This window comes from Ictalurus punctatus, unplaced genomic scaffold, assembly GCF_001660625.3.
Source record: "Ictalurus punctatus breed USDA103 unplaced genomic scaffold, Coco_2.0 Super-Scaffold_100046, whole genome shotgun sequence".
Lineage (NCBI taxonomy): Eukaryota > Metazoa > Chordata > Actinopteri > Siluriformes > Ictaluridae > Ictalurus > Ictalurus punctatus.
Window position 1 is genome coordinate 98,023 of NW_026521087.1, and position 13,046 is coordinate 111,068.

Sequence of the window (13,046 nt, forward strand, 5' to 3'; positions counted from 1 at the left end):
TCTCTGCTTTTCCACTGAATGTGGAAGCCTGGCTCTTTCCTTCATCAAGAAGACAAGAGTAATGATGCGCTTGACTCGAGGTTGCGACTTGTAATTCCCCACCCCCAAGCGGGAAAACGCAAAGCAAACGTACCCTCAACCTGAAATTGCCATTCCTCAACCGTGGGAAGTCTTCTCATCTCCGGGTTCCTTCCCTGTTCATCGAGTGACGTCGAGCCGGCATGACGGATTCAGAACTCACAAAGTGGCACTTACCTCGGTGGTTATTTGCTTTAGATCAGGGTTGTCCAGTCTTCTCCAGAATGGGCCAGTGTGGTTGCAGGTTGTCATTCTAACCAAGCAGAAGCCACACTTTAGTCTATTGAAAGCCAAGATCAGCGGAGCCAACAATTGGAATCAGGTGTGGCTCCTGCTAGATTGGAACCAAAAGCTGAAGATTGGACAACGCTGCTTAAGACCAATCAGCATATAGACATATTTGCTTATAAAATATAAAACATTGACTATATAGATGGCTGATCGCGGAAAATGTACACCTCTCATCACAGTTTGCATGCTAGCTTGTCGCTAACAAGAGACAGACACGGAGAGACTGCATGTTCTCACCTTTTCGCCCCTGTTCACGGGTCAAACGTGCCCTGTTGCATAATGACGTGTTTACAAACAGCAAAGAGAGCACTAAGAACTCAAGTGGGATGCAGAAAGAGTCGTAGGAGGCCTGCAGAGAAGCCCATGGCACATTCTGTTGACCAACTCATTCTCAGGCAGGTGATTCCTTCCTTATCCGCCAACTACCATGAAATACCACGAGACGCTCCAAGTTACAATCGGTGCATTGGCCGGGAATCGAACCCAGGTCAACTGGGAGCGGTTTCCCTTCCATTGAGCTTTTGTAGCAAGGCAGATAACAGCTGCTTGCAAAATCACAGGCAGTCTCTGCTTTTCCACTGAATGTGGAAGCCTGGCTCTTTCCTTCATCAAGAAGACAAGAGTAATGATGCGCTTGACTCGAGGTTGCGACTTGTAATTCCCCACCTCCAAGCGGGAAAACGCAAAGCAAACGTACCCTCAACCTGAAATTGCCATTCCTCAACCGTGGGAAGTCTTCTCATCTCCCGGTTCCTTCCCTGTTCATCGAGTGACGTCGAGCCGGCATGACGGATTCAGAACTCACAAAGTGGCACTTACCTCTGTGGTTATTTGCTTTAGATCAGGGTTGTCCAGTCTTCTCCAGAATGGGCCAGTGTGGTTGCAGGTTGTCATTGTAACCAAGCAGAAGCCACACTTTAGTCTATTGAAAGCCAAGATCAGCGGAGCCAACAATTGGAATCAGGTGTGGCTCCTGCTAGATTGGAACCAAAAGCTGAAGATTGGACAACGCTGCTTAAGACCAATCAGCATATAGACATATTTGCTTATTAAATATAAAACATTGACTATATAGATGGCTGATCGCGGAAAATGTACACCTCTCATCACAGTTTGCATGCTAGCTTGTCGCTAACAAGAGACAGACACGGAGAGACCGCATGTTCTCACCTTTTCGCCCCTGTTCACGGGTCAAACGTGCCCTGTTGCATAATGACGTGTTTACAAACAGCAAAGAGAGCACTAAGAACTCAAGTGGGAAGTAGAAAGAGTCGTAGGAGGCCTGCAGAGAAGCCTATGGCACATTCTGTTGACCAACTCATTCTCAGGTAGGTGATTCCTTCCTTTTGTGCCAACTACCATAAAGAACCTGGAGAAGCTCCAAGCCGTGGACGGGCCAAGAATTGGAGCCGGGTCAACTGCTTGGACTGGAGCTATGCTCACCACTATACCACCAATGCCACGCTGCACCATTCAGCTCTGGTGAACAAAGTGTACGTATGTGCACCACCAAAGTGCCACCGCACCGTGGTTTCTGTAGTGTAGTGGTTATCACGTTTGCCTCACACGCAAAAGGTCCCTGGTTCGAGACCGGGCAGAAACAAGCTAGAAATTCTGAACTTTGCTTTAATGACTGAGCGGTTGTCATCACTGTAGGATCAGGTCCTCTAGGAACAGCCAGAAAGCGAGACCTCCTTTACAGAGGAGATTTCCTTCTTTTGTAGCAAAGCAGTTAATATTTGCTTACCAAATGAAAGGGAGTCTCTGGTTTTCCCCAGAAAGTGGAAGCCTGGCTCTTTCGTTGCTCAACAAGACTCTGTGCGTGACTGGAAAATTTTCCGTAAAGTACTGCTCGCCGAGTTCACCTCGAGAGGTCTGCAAGAGGTCTGCGGCCGAAAAAGGCTGGGAGCGGTTTCCCTTCCATTGAGCTTTTGTAGCAAGGCAGATAACAGTTGCTTGCAAAATCACGGGCAGTCTCTGCTTTTCCACTGAATGTGGAAGCCTGGCTCTTTCCTTCATCAAGAAGACAAGAGTAATGATGCGCTTGACTCGAGGTTGCGACTTGTAATTCCCCACCCCCAAGCGGGAAAACGCAAAGCAAACGTACCCTCAACCTGAAATTGCCATTCCTCAACCGTGGGAAGTCTTCTCATCTCCGGGTTCCTTCCCTGTTCATCGAGTGACGTCGAGCCGGCATGACGGATTCAGAACTCACAAAGTGGCACTTACCTCGGTGGTTATTTGCTTTAGATCAGGGTTGTCCAGTCTTCTCCAGAATGGGCCAGTGTGGTTGCAGGTTGTCATTCTAACCAAGCAGAAGCCACACTTTAGTCTATTGAAAGCCAAGATCAGCGGAGCCAACAATTGGAATCAGGTGTGGCTCCTGCTAGATTGGAACCAAAAGCTGAAGATTGGACAACGCTGCTTAAGACCAATCAGCATATAGACATATTTGCTTATAAAATATAAAACATTGACTATATAGATGGCTGATCGCGGAAAATGTACACCTCTCATCACAGTTTGCATGCTAGCTTGTCGCTAACAAGAGACAGACACGGAGAGACTGCATGTTCTCACCTTTTCGCCCCTGTTCACGGGTCAAACGTGCCCTGTTGCATAATGACGTGTTTACAAACAGCAAAGAGAGCACTAAGAACTCAAGTGGGATGCAGAAAGAGTCGTAGGAGGCCTGCAGAGAAGCCCATGGCACATTCTGTTGACCAACTCATTCTCAGGCAGGTGATTCCTTCCTTATCCGCCAACTACCATGAAATACCACAAGACGCTCCAAGTTACAATCGGTGCATTGGCCGGGAATCGAACCCAGGTCAACTGGGAGCGGTTTCCCTTCCATTGAGCTTTTGTAGCAAGGCAGATAACAGCTGCTTGCAAAATCACAGGCAGTCTCTGCTTTTCCACTGAATGTGGAAGCCTGGCTCTTTCCTTCATCAAGAAGACAAGAGTAATGATGCGCTTGACTCGAGGTTGCGACTTGTAATTCCCCACCTCCAAGCGGGAAAACGCAAAGCAAACGTACCCTCAACCTGAAATTGCCATTCCTCAACCGTGGGAAGTCTTCTCATCTCCCGGTTCCTTCCCTGTTCATCGAGTGACGTCGAGCCGGCATGACGGATTCAGAACTCACAAAGTGGCACTTACCTCGGTGGTTATTTGCTTTAGATCAGGGTTGTCCAGTCTTCTCCAGAATGGGCCAGTGTGGTTGCAGGTTGTCATTCTAACCAAGCAGAAGCCACACTTTAGTCTATTGAAAGCCAAGATCAGCGGAGCCAACAATTGGAATCAGGTGTGGCTCCTGCTAGATTGGAACCAAAAGCTGAAGATTGGACAACGCTGCTTAAGACCAATCAGCATATAGACATATTTGCTTATTAAATATAAAACATTGACTATATAGATGGCTGATCGCGGAAAATGTACACCTCTCATCACAGTTTGCATGCTAGCTTGTCGCTAACAAGAGACAGACACGGAGAGACCGCATGTTCTCACCTTTTCGCCCCTGTTCACGGGTCAAACGTGCCCTGTTGCATAATGACGTGTTTACAAACAGCAAAGAGAGCACTAAGAACTCAAGTGGGAAGTAGAAAGAGTCGTAGGAGGCCTGCAGAGAAGCCTATGGCACATTCTGTTGACCAACTCATTCTCAGGTAGGTGATTCCTTCCTTTTGTGCCAACTACCATAAAGTACCTGGAGAAGCTCCAAGCCGTGGACGGGCCAAGAATTGGAGCCGGGTCAACTGCTTGGACTGGAGCTATGCTCACCACTATACCACCAATGCCACGCTGCACCATTCAGCTCTGGTGAACAAAGTGTACGTATGTGCACCACCAAAGTGCCACCGCACCGTGGTTTCTGTAGTGTAGTGGTTATCACGTTTGCCTCACACGCAAAAGGTCCCTGGTTCGAGACCGGGCAGAAACAAGCTAGAAATTCTGAACTTTGCTTTAATGACTGAGCGGTTGTCATCACTGTAGGATCAGGTCCTCTAGGAACAGCCAGAAAGCGAGACCTCCTTTACAGAGGAGATTTCCTTCTTTTGTAGCAAAGCAGTTAATATTTGCTTACCAAATGAAAGGGAGTCTCTGGTTTTCCCCAGAAAGTGGAAGCCTGGCTCTTTCGTTGCTCAACAAGACTCTGTGCGTGACTGGAAAATTTTCCGTAAAGTACTGCTCGCCGAGTTCACCTCGAGAGGTCTGCAAGAGGTCTGCGGCCGAAAAAGGCTGGGAGCGGTTTCCCTTCCATTGAGCTTTTGTAGCAAGGCAGATAACAGTTGCTTGCAAAATCACGGGCAGTCTCTGCTTTTCCACTGAATGTGGAAGCCTGGCTCTTTCCTTCATCAAGAAGACAAGAGTAATGATGCGCTTGACTCGAGGTTGCGACTTGTAATTCCCCACCCCCAAGCGGGAAAACGCAAAGCAAACGTACCCTCAACCTGAAATTGCCATTCCTCAACCGTGGGAAGTCTTCTCATCTCCGGGTTCCTTCCCAGTTCATCGAGTGACGTCGAGCCGGCATGACGGATTCAGAACTCACAAAGTGGCACTTACCTCGGTGGTTATTTGCTTTAGATCAGGGTTGTCCAGTCTTCTCCAGAATGGGCCAGTGTGGTTGCAGGTTGTCATTCTAACCAAGCAGAAGCCACACTTTAGTCTATTGAAAGCCAAGATCAGCGGAGCCAACAATTGGAATCAGGTGTGGCTCCTGCTAGATTGGAACCAAAAGCTGAAGATTGGACAACGCTGCTTAAGACCAATCAGCATATAGACATATTTGCTTATAAAATATAAAACATTGACTATATAGATGGCTGATCGCGGAAAATGTACACCTCTCATCACAGTTTGCATGCTAGCTTGTCGCTAACAAGAGATAGACACGGAGAGACTGCATGTTCTCACCTTTTCGCCCCTGTTCACGGGTCAAACGTGCCCTGTTGCATAATGACGTGTTTACAAACAGCAAAGAGAGCACTAAGAACTCAAGTGGGATGCAGAAAGAGTCGTAGGAGGCCTGCAGAGAAGCCCATGGCACATTCTGTTGACCAACTCATTCTCAGGCAGGTGATTCCTTCCTTATCCTCCAACTACCATGAAATACCACGAGACGCTCCAAGTTACAATCGGTGCATTGGCCGGGAATCGAACCCAGGTCAACTGGGAGCGGTTTCCCTTCCATTGAGCTTTTGTAGCAAGGCAGATAACAGCTGCTTGCAAAATCACAGGCAGTCTCTGCTTTTCCACTGAATGTGGAAGCCTGGCTCTTTCCTTCATCAAGAAGACAAGAGTAATGATGCGCTTGACTCGAGGTTGCGACTTGTAATTCCCCACCTCCAAGCGGGAAAACGCAAAGCAAACGTACCCTCAACCTGAAATTGCCATTCCTCAACCGTGGGAAGTCTTCTCATCTCCCGGTTCCTTCCCTGTTCATCGAGTGACGTCGAGCCGGCATGACGGATTCAGAACTCACAAAGTGGCACTTACCTCTGTGGTTATTTGCTTTAGATCAGGGTTGTCCAGTCTTCTCCAGAATGGGCCAGTGTGGTTGCAGGTTGTCATTGTAACCAAGCAGAAGCCACACTTTAGTCTATTGAAAGCCAAGATCAGCGGAGCCAACAATTGGAATCAGGTGTGGCTCCTGCTAGATTGGAACCAAAAGCTGAAGATTGGACAACGCTGCTTAAGACCAATCAGCATATAGACATATTTGCTTATTAAATATAAAACATTGACTATATAGATGGCTGATCGCGGAAAATGTACACCTCTCATCACAGTTTGCATGCTAGCTTGTCGCTAACAAGAGACAGACACGGAGAGACCGCATGTTCTCACCTTTTCGCCCCTGTTCACGGGTCAAACGTGCCCTGTTGCATAATGACGTGTTTACAAACAGCAAAGAGAGCACTAAGAACTCAAGTGGGAAGTAGAAAGAGTCGTAGGAGGCCTGCAGAGAAGCCTATGGCACATTCTGTTGACCAACTCATTCTCAGGTAGGTGATTCCTTCCTTTTGTGCCAACTACCATAAAGTACCTGGAGAAGCTCCAAGCCGTGGACGGGCCAAGAATTGGAGCCGGGTCAACTGCTTGGACTGGAGCTATGCTCACCACTATACCACCAATGCCACGCTGCACCGTTCAGCTCCTGTGAACAAAGTGTACGTATGTGCACCACCAAAGTGCCACCGCACCGTGGTTTCTGTAGTGTAGTGGTTATCACGTTTGCCTCACACGCAAAAGGTCCCTGGTTCGAGACCGGGCAGAAACAAGCTAGAAATTCTGAACTTTGCTTTAATGACTGAGCGGTTGTCATCACTGTAGGATCAGGTCCTCTAGGAACAGCCAGAAAGCGAGACCTCCTTTACAGAGGAGATTTCCTTCTTTTGTAGCAAAGCAGTTAATATTTGCTTACCAAATGAAAGGGAGTCTCTGGTTTTCCCCAGAAAGTGGAAGCCTGGCTCTTTCGTTGCTCAACAAGACTCTGTGCGTGACTGGAAAATTTTCCGTAAAGTACTGCTCGCCGAGTTCACCTCGAGAGGTCTGCAAGAGGTCTGCGGCCGAAAAAGGCTGGGAGCGGTTTCCCTTCCATTGAGCTTTTGTAGCAAGGCAGATAACAGTTGCTTGCAAAATCACGGGCAGTCTCTGCTTTTCCACTGAATGTGGAAGCCTGGCTCTTTCCTTCATCAAGAAGACAAGAGTAATGATGCGCTTGACTCGAGGTTGCGACTTGTAATTCCCCACCCCCAAGCGGGAAAACGCAAAGCAAACGTACCCTCAACCTGAAATTGCCATTCCTCAACCGTGGGAAGTCTTCTCATCTCCGGGTTCCTTCCCTGTTCATCGAGTGACGTCGAGCCGGCATGACGGATTCAGAACTCACAAAGTGGCACTTACCTCGGTGGTTATTTGCTTTAGATCAGGGTTGTCCAGTCTTCTCCAGAATGGGCCAGTGTGGTTGCAGGTTGTCATTCTAACCAAGCAGAAGCCACACTTTAGTCTATTGAAAGCCAAGATCAGCGGAGCCAACAATTGGAATCAGGTGTGGCTCCTGCTAGATTGGAACCAAAAGCTGAAGATTGGACAACGCTGCTTAAGACCAATCAGCATATAGACATATTTGCTTATTAAATATAAAACATTGACTACATAGATGGCTGATCGCGGAAAATGTACACCTCTCATCACAGTTTGCATGCTAGCTTGTCGCTAACAAGAGACAGACACGGAGAGACCGCATGTTCTCACCTTTTCGCCCCTGTTCACGGGTCAAACGTGCCCTGTTGCATAATGACGTGTTTACAAACAGCAAAGAGAGCACTAAGAACTCAAGTGGGAAGCAGAAAGAGTCGTAGGAGGCCTGCAGAGAAGCCTATGGCACATTCTGTTGACCAACTCATTCTCAGGTAGGTGATTCCTTCCTTTTGTGCCAACTACCATAAAGTACCTGGAGAAGCTCCAAGCTACAACCCGTGGACGGGCCAAGAATTGGAGCCGGGTCAACTGCTTGGACTGGAGCTATGCTCACCACTATACCACCAATGCCACGCTGCACCATTCAGCTCTGGTGAACAAAGTGTACGTATGTGCACCACCAAAGTGCCACCGCACTGTGGTTTCTGTAGTGTAGTGGTTATCACGTTTGCCTCACCCGCAAAAGGTCCCTGGTTCGAGACCGGGCAGAAACAAGCTAGAAATTCTGAACTTTGCTTTAATGACTGAGCGGTTGTCATCACTGTAGGATCAGGTCCTCTAGGAACAGCCAGAAAGCGAGACCTCCTTTACAGAGGAGATTTCCTTCTTTTGTAGCAAAGCAGTTAATATTTGCTTACCAAATGAAAGGGAGTCTCTGGTTTTCCCCAGAAAGTGGAAGCCTGGCTCTTTCGTTGCTCAACAAGACTCTGTGCGTGACTGGAAAATTTTCCGTAAAGTACTGCTCGCCGAGTTCACCTCGAGAGGTCTGCAAGAGGTCTGCGGCCGAAAAAGGCTGGGAGCGGTTTCCCTTCCATTGAGCTTTTGTAGCAAGGCAGATAACAGTTGCTTGCAAAATCACGGGCAGTCTCTGCTTTTCCACTGAATGTGGAAGCCTGGCTCTTTCCTTCATCAAGAAGACAAGAGTAATGATGCGCTTGACTCGAGGTTGCGACTTGTAATTCCCCACCTCCAAGCGGGAAAACGCAAAGCAAACGTACCCTCAACCTGAAATTGCCATTCCTCAACCGTGGGAAGTCTTCTCATCTCCGGGTTCCTTCCCAGTTCATCGAGTGACGTCGAGCCGGCATGACGGATTCAGAACTCACAAAGTGGCACTTACCTCGGTGGTTATTTGCTTTAGATCAGGGTTGTCCAGTCTTCTCCAGAATGGGCCAGTGTGGTTGCAGGTTGTCATTCTAACCAAGCAGAAGCCACACTTTAGTCTATTGAAAGCCAAGATCAGCGGAGCCAACAATTGGAATCAGGTGTGGCTCCTGCTAGATTGGAACCAAAAGCTGAAGATTGGACAACGCTGCTTAAGACCAATCAGCATATAGACATATTTGCTTATTAAATATAAAACATTGACTATATAGATGGCTGATCGCGGAAAATGTACACCTCTCATCACAGTTTGCATGCTAGCTTGTCGCTAACAAGAGACAGACACGGAGAGACCGCATGTTCTCACCTTTTCGCCCCTGTTCACGGGTCAAACGTGCCCTGTTGCATAATGACGTGTTTACAAACAGCAAAGAGAGCACTAAGAACTCAAGTGGGAAGCAGAAAGAGTCGTAGGAGGCCTGCAGAGAAGCCTATGGCACATTCTGTTGACCAACTCATTCTCAGGCAGGTGATTCCTTCCTTTTGTGCCAACTACCATAAAGTACCTGGAGAAGCTCCAAGCTACAACCCGTGGACGGGCCAAGAATTGGAGCCGGGTCAACTGCTTGGACTGGAGCTATGCTCACCACTATACCACCAATGCCACGCTGCACCATTCAGCTCTGGTGAACAAAGTGTACGTATGTGCACCACCAAAGTGCCACCGCACTGTGGTTTCTGTAGTGTAGTGGTTATCACGTTTGCCTCACCCGCAAAAGGTCCCTGGTTCGAGACCGGGCAGAAACAAGCTAGAAATTCTGAACTTTGCTTTAATGACTGAGCGGTTGTCATCACTGTAGGATCAGGTCCTCTAGGAACAGCCAGAAAGCGAGACCTCCTTTACAGAGGAGATTTCCTTCTTTTGTAGCAAAGCAGTTAATATTTGCTTACCAAATGAAAGGGAGTCTCTGGTTTTCCCCAGAAAGTGGAAGCCTGGCTCTTTCGTTGCTCAACAAGACTCTGTGCGTGACTGGAAAATTTTCCGTAAAGTACTGCTCGCCGAGTTCACCTCGAGAGGTCTGCAAGAGGTCTGCGGCCGAAAAAGGCTGGGAGCGGTTTCCTTTCCATTGAGCTTTTGTAGCAAGGCAGATAACAGTTGCTTGCAAAATCACGGGCAGTCTCTGCTTTTCCACTGAATGTGGAAGCCTGGCTCTTTCCTTCATCAAGAAGACAAGAGTAATGATGCGCTTGACTCGAGGTTGCGACTTGTAATTCCCCACCTCCAAGCGGGAAAACGCAAAGCAAACGTACCCTCAACCTGAAATTGCCATTCCTCAACCGTGGGAAGTCTTCTCATCTCCGGGTTCCTTCCCAGTTCATCGAGTGACGTCGAGCCGGCATGACGGATTCAGAACTCACAAAGTGGCACTTACCTCGGTGGTTATTTGCTTTAGATCAGGGTTGTCCAGTCTTCTCCAGAATGGGCCAGTGTGGTTGCAGGTTGTCATTCTAACCAAGCAGAAGCCACACTTTAGTCTATTGAAAGCCAAGATCAGCGGAGCCAACAATTGGAATCAGGTGTGGCTCCTGCTAGATTGGAACCAAAAGCTGAAGATTGGACAACGCTGCTTAAGACCAATCAGCATATAGACATATTTGCTTATAAAATATAAAACATTGACTATATAGATGGCTGATCGCGGAAAATGTACACCTCTCATCACAGTTTGCATGCTAGCTTGTCGCTAACAAGAGACAGACACGGAGAGACCGCATGTTCTCACCTTTTCGCCCCTGTTCACGGGTCAAACGTGCCCTGTTGCATAATGACGTGTTTACAAACAGCAAAGAGAGCACTAAGAACTCAAGTGGGAAGCAGAAAGAGTCGTAGGAGGCCTGCAGAGAAGCCCATGGCACATTCTGTTGACCAACTCATTCTCAGGCAGGTGATTCCTTCCTTATCCGCCAACTACCATGAAATACCACGAGACGCTCCAAGTTACAATCGGTGCATTGGCCGGGAATCGAACCCAGGTCAACTGGGAGCGGTTTCCCTTCTATTGAGCTTTTGTAGCAAGGCAGATAACAGTTGCTTGCAAAATCACGGGCAGTCTCTGCTTTTCCACTGAATGTGGAAGCCTGGCTCTTTCCTTCATCAAGAAGACAAGAGTAATGATGCGCTTGACTCGAGGTTGCGACTTGTAATTCCCCACCTCCAAGCGGGAAAACGCAAAGCAAACGTACCCTCAACCTGAAATTGCCATTCCTCAACCGTGGGAAGTCTTCTCATCTCCCGGTTCCTTCCCTGTTCATCGAGTGACGTCGAGCCGGCATGACGGATTCAGAACTCACAAAGTGGCACTTACCTCGGTGGTTATTTGCTTTAGATCAGGGTTGTCCAGTCTTCTCCAGAATGGGCCAGTGTGGTTGCAGGTTGTCATTCTAACCAAGCAGAAGCCACACTTTAGTCTATTGAAAGCCAAGATCAGCGGAGCCAACAATTGGAATCAGGTGTGGCTCCTGCTAGATTGGAACCAAAAGCTGAAGATTGGACAACGCTGCTTAAGACCAATCAGCATATAGACATATTTGCTTATTAAATATAAAACATTGACTATATAGATGGCTGATCGCGGAAAATGGACACCTCTCATCACAGTTTGCATGCTAGCTTGTCGCTAACAAGAGACAGACACGGAGAGACCGCATGTTCTCACCTTTTCGCCCCTGTTCACGGGTCAAACGTGCCCTGTTGCATAATGACGTGTTTACAAACAGCAAAGAGAGCACTAAGAACTCAAGTGGGAAGCAGAAAGAGTCGTAGGAGGCCTGCAGAGAAGCCTATGGCACATTCTGTTGACCAACTCATTCTCAGGTAGGTGATTCCTTCCTTTTGTGCCAACTACCATAAAGTACCTGGAGAAGCTCCAAGCCGTGGACGGGCCAAGAATTGGAGCCGGGTCAACTGCTTGGACTGGAGCTATGCTCACCACTATACCACCAATGCCACGCTGCACCATTCAGCTCTGGTGAACAAAGTGTACGTATGTGCACCACCAAAGTGCCACCGCACCGTGGTTTCTGTAGTGTGGTGGTTATCACGTTTGCCTCACACGCAAAAGGTCCCTGGTTCGAGACCGGGTAGAAACAAGCTAGAAATTCTGAACTTTGCTTTAATGACTGAGCGGTTGTCATCACTGTAGGATCAGGTCCTCTAGGAACAGCCAGAAAGCGAGACCTCCTTTACAGAGGAGATTTCCTTCTTTTGTAGCAAAGCAGTTAATATTTGCTTACCAAATGAAAGGGAGTCTCTGGTTTTCCCCAGAAAGTGGAAGCCTGGCTCTTTCGTTGCTCAACAAGACTCTGTGCGTGACTGGAAAATTTTCCGTAAAGTACTGCTCGCCGAGTTCACCTCGAGAGGTCTGCAAGAGGTCTGCGGCCGAAAAAGGCTGGGAGCGGTTTCCCTTCCATTGAGCTTTTGTAGCAAGGCAGATAACAGTTGCTTGCAAAATCACGGGCAGTCTCTGCTTTTCCACTGAATGTGGAAGCCTGGCTCTTTCCTTCATCAAGAAGACAAGAGTAATGATGCGCTTGACTCGAGGTTGCGACTTGTAATTCCCCACCTCCAAGCGGGAAAACGCAAAGCAAACGTACCCTCAACCTGAAATTGCCATTCCTCAACCGTGGGAAGTCTTCTCATCTCCGGGTTCCTTCCCTGTTCATCGAGTGACGTCGAGCCGGCATGACGGATTCAGAACTCACAAAGTGGCACTTACCTCGGTGGTTATTTGCTTTAGATCAGGGTTGTCCAGTCTTCTCCAGAATGGGCCAGTGTGGTTGCAGGTTGTCATTCTAACCAAGCAGAAGCCACACTTTAGTCTATTGAAAGCCAAGATCAGCGGAGCCAACAATTGGAATCAGGTGTGGCTCCTGCTAGATTGGAACCAAAAGCTGAAGATTGGACAACGCTGCTTAAGACCAATCAGCATATAGACATATTTGCTTATTAAATATAAAACATTGACTATATAGATGGCTGATCGCGGAAAATGGACACCTCTCATGACAGTTTGCATGCTAGCTTGTCGCTAACAAGAGACAGACACGGAGAGACCGCATGTTCTCACCTTTTCGCCCCTGTTCACGGGTCAAACGTGCCCTGTTGCATAATGACGTGTTTACAAACAGCAAAGAGAGCACTAAGAACTCAAGTGGGAAGCAGAAAGAGTCGTAGGAGGCCTGCAGAGAAGCCTATGGCACATTCTGTTGACCAAGTCATTCTCAGGTAGGTGATTCCTTCCTTTTGTGCCAACTACCATAAAGTACCTGGAGAAGCTCCAAGCCGTGGACGGGCCAAGAAT

General features: G+C 48.0%; 5 non-coding genes across 5 annotated transcripts; all 5 read left to right on the forward strand.

The window, feature by feature from the left end:
- The first annotated feature begins 1,899 nt into the window (after positions 1-1,899).
- On the forward strand, positions 1,900-1,972 carry trnav-cac (transfer RNA valine (anticodon CAC)). The gene has a single exon. It is a non-coding gene; the product is annotated as a tRNA-Val (tRNA).
- A 2,270-nt stretch (positions 1,973-4,242) lies between these two features.
- Positions 4,243-4,315, forward strand: trnav-cac (transfer RNA valine (anticodon CAC)). Its single transcript has one exon. It is a non-coding gene; the product is annotated as a tRNA-Val (tRNA).
- A 2,270-nt stretch (positions 4,316-6,585) lies between these two features.
- trnav-cac (transfer RNA valine (anticodon CAC)) lies at positions 6,586-6,658 on the forward strand. The gene has a single exon. It is a non-coding gene; the product is annotated as a tRNA-Val (tRNA).
- A 1,344-nt stretch (positions 6,659-8,002) lies between these two features.
- Positions 8,003-8,075, forward strand: trnav-cac (transfer RNA valine (anticodon CAC)). Its single transcript has one exon. It is a non-coding gene; the product is annotated as a tRNA-Val (tRNA).
- A 1,344-nt stretch (positions 8,076-9,419) lies between these two features.
- On the forward strand, positions 9,420-9,492 carry trnav-cac (transfer RNA valine (anticodon CAC)). The gene has a single exon. It is a non-coding gene; the product is annotated as a tRNA-Val (tRNA).
- The last annotated feature ends 3,554 nt before the right edge of the window (positions 9,493-13,046 follow it).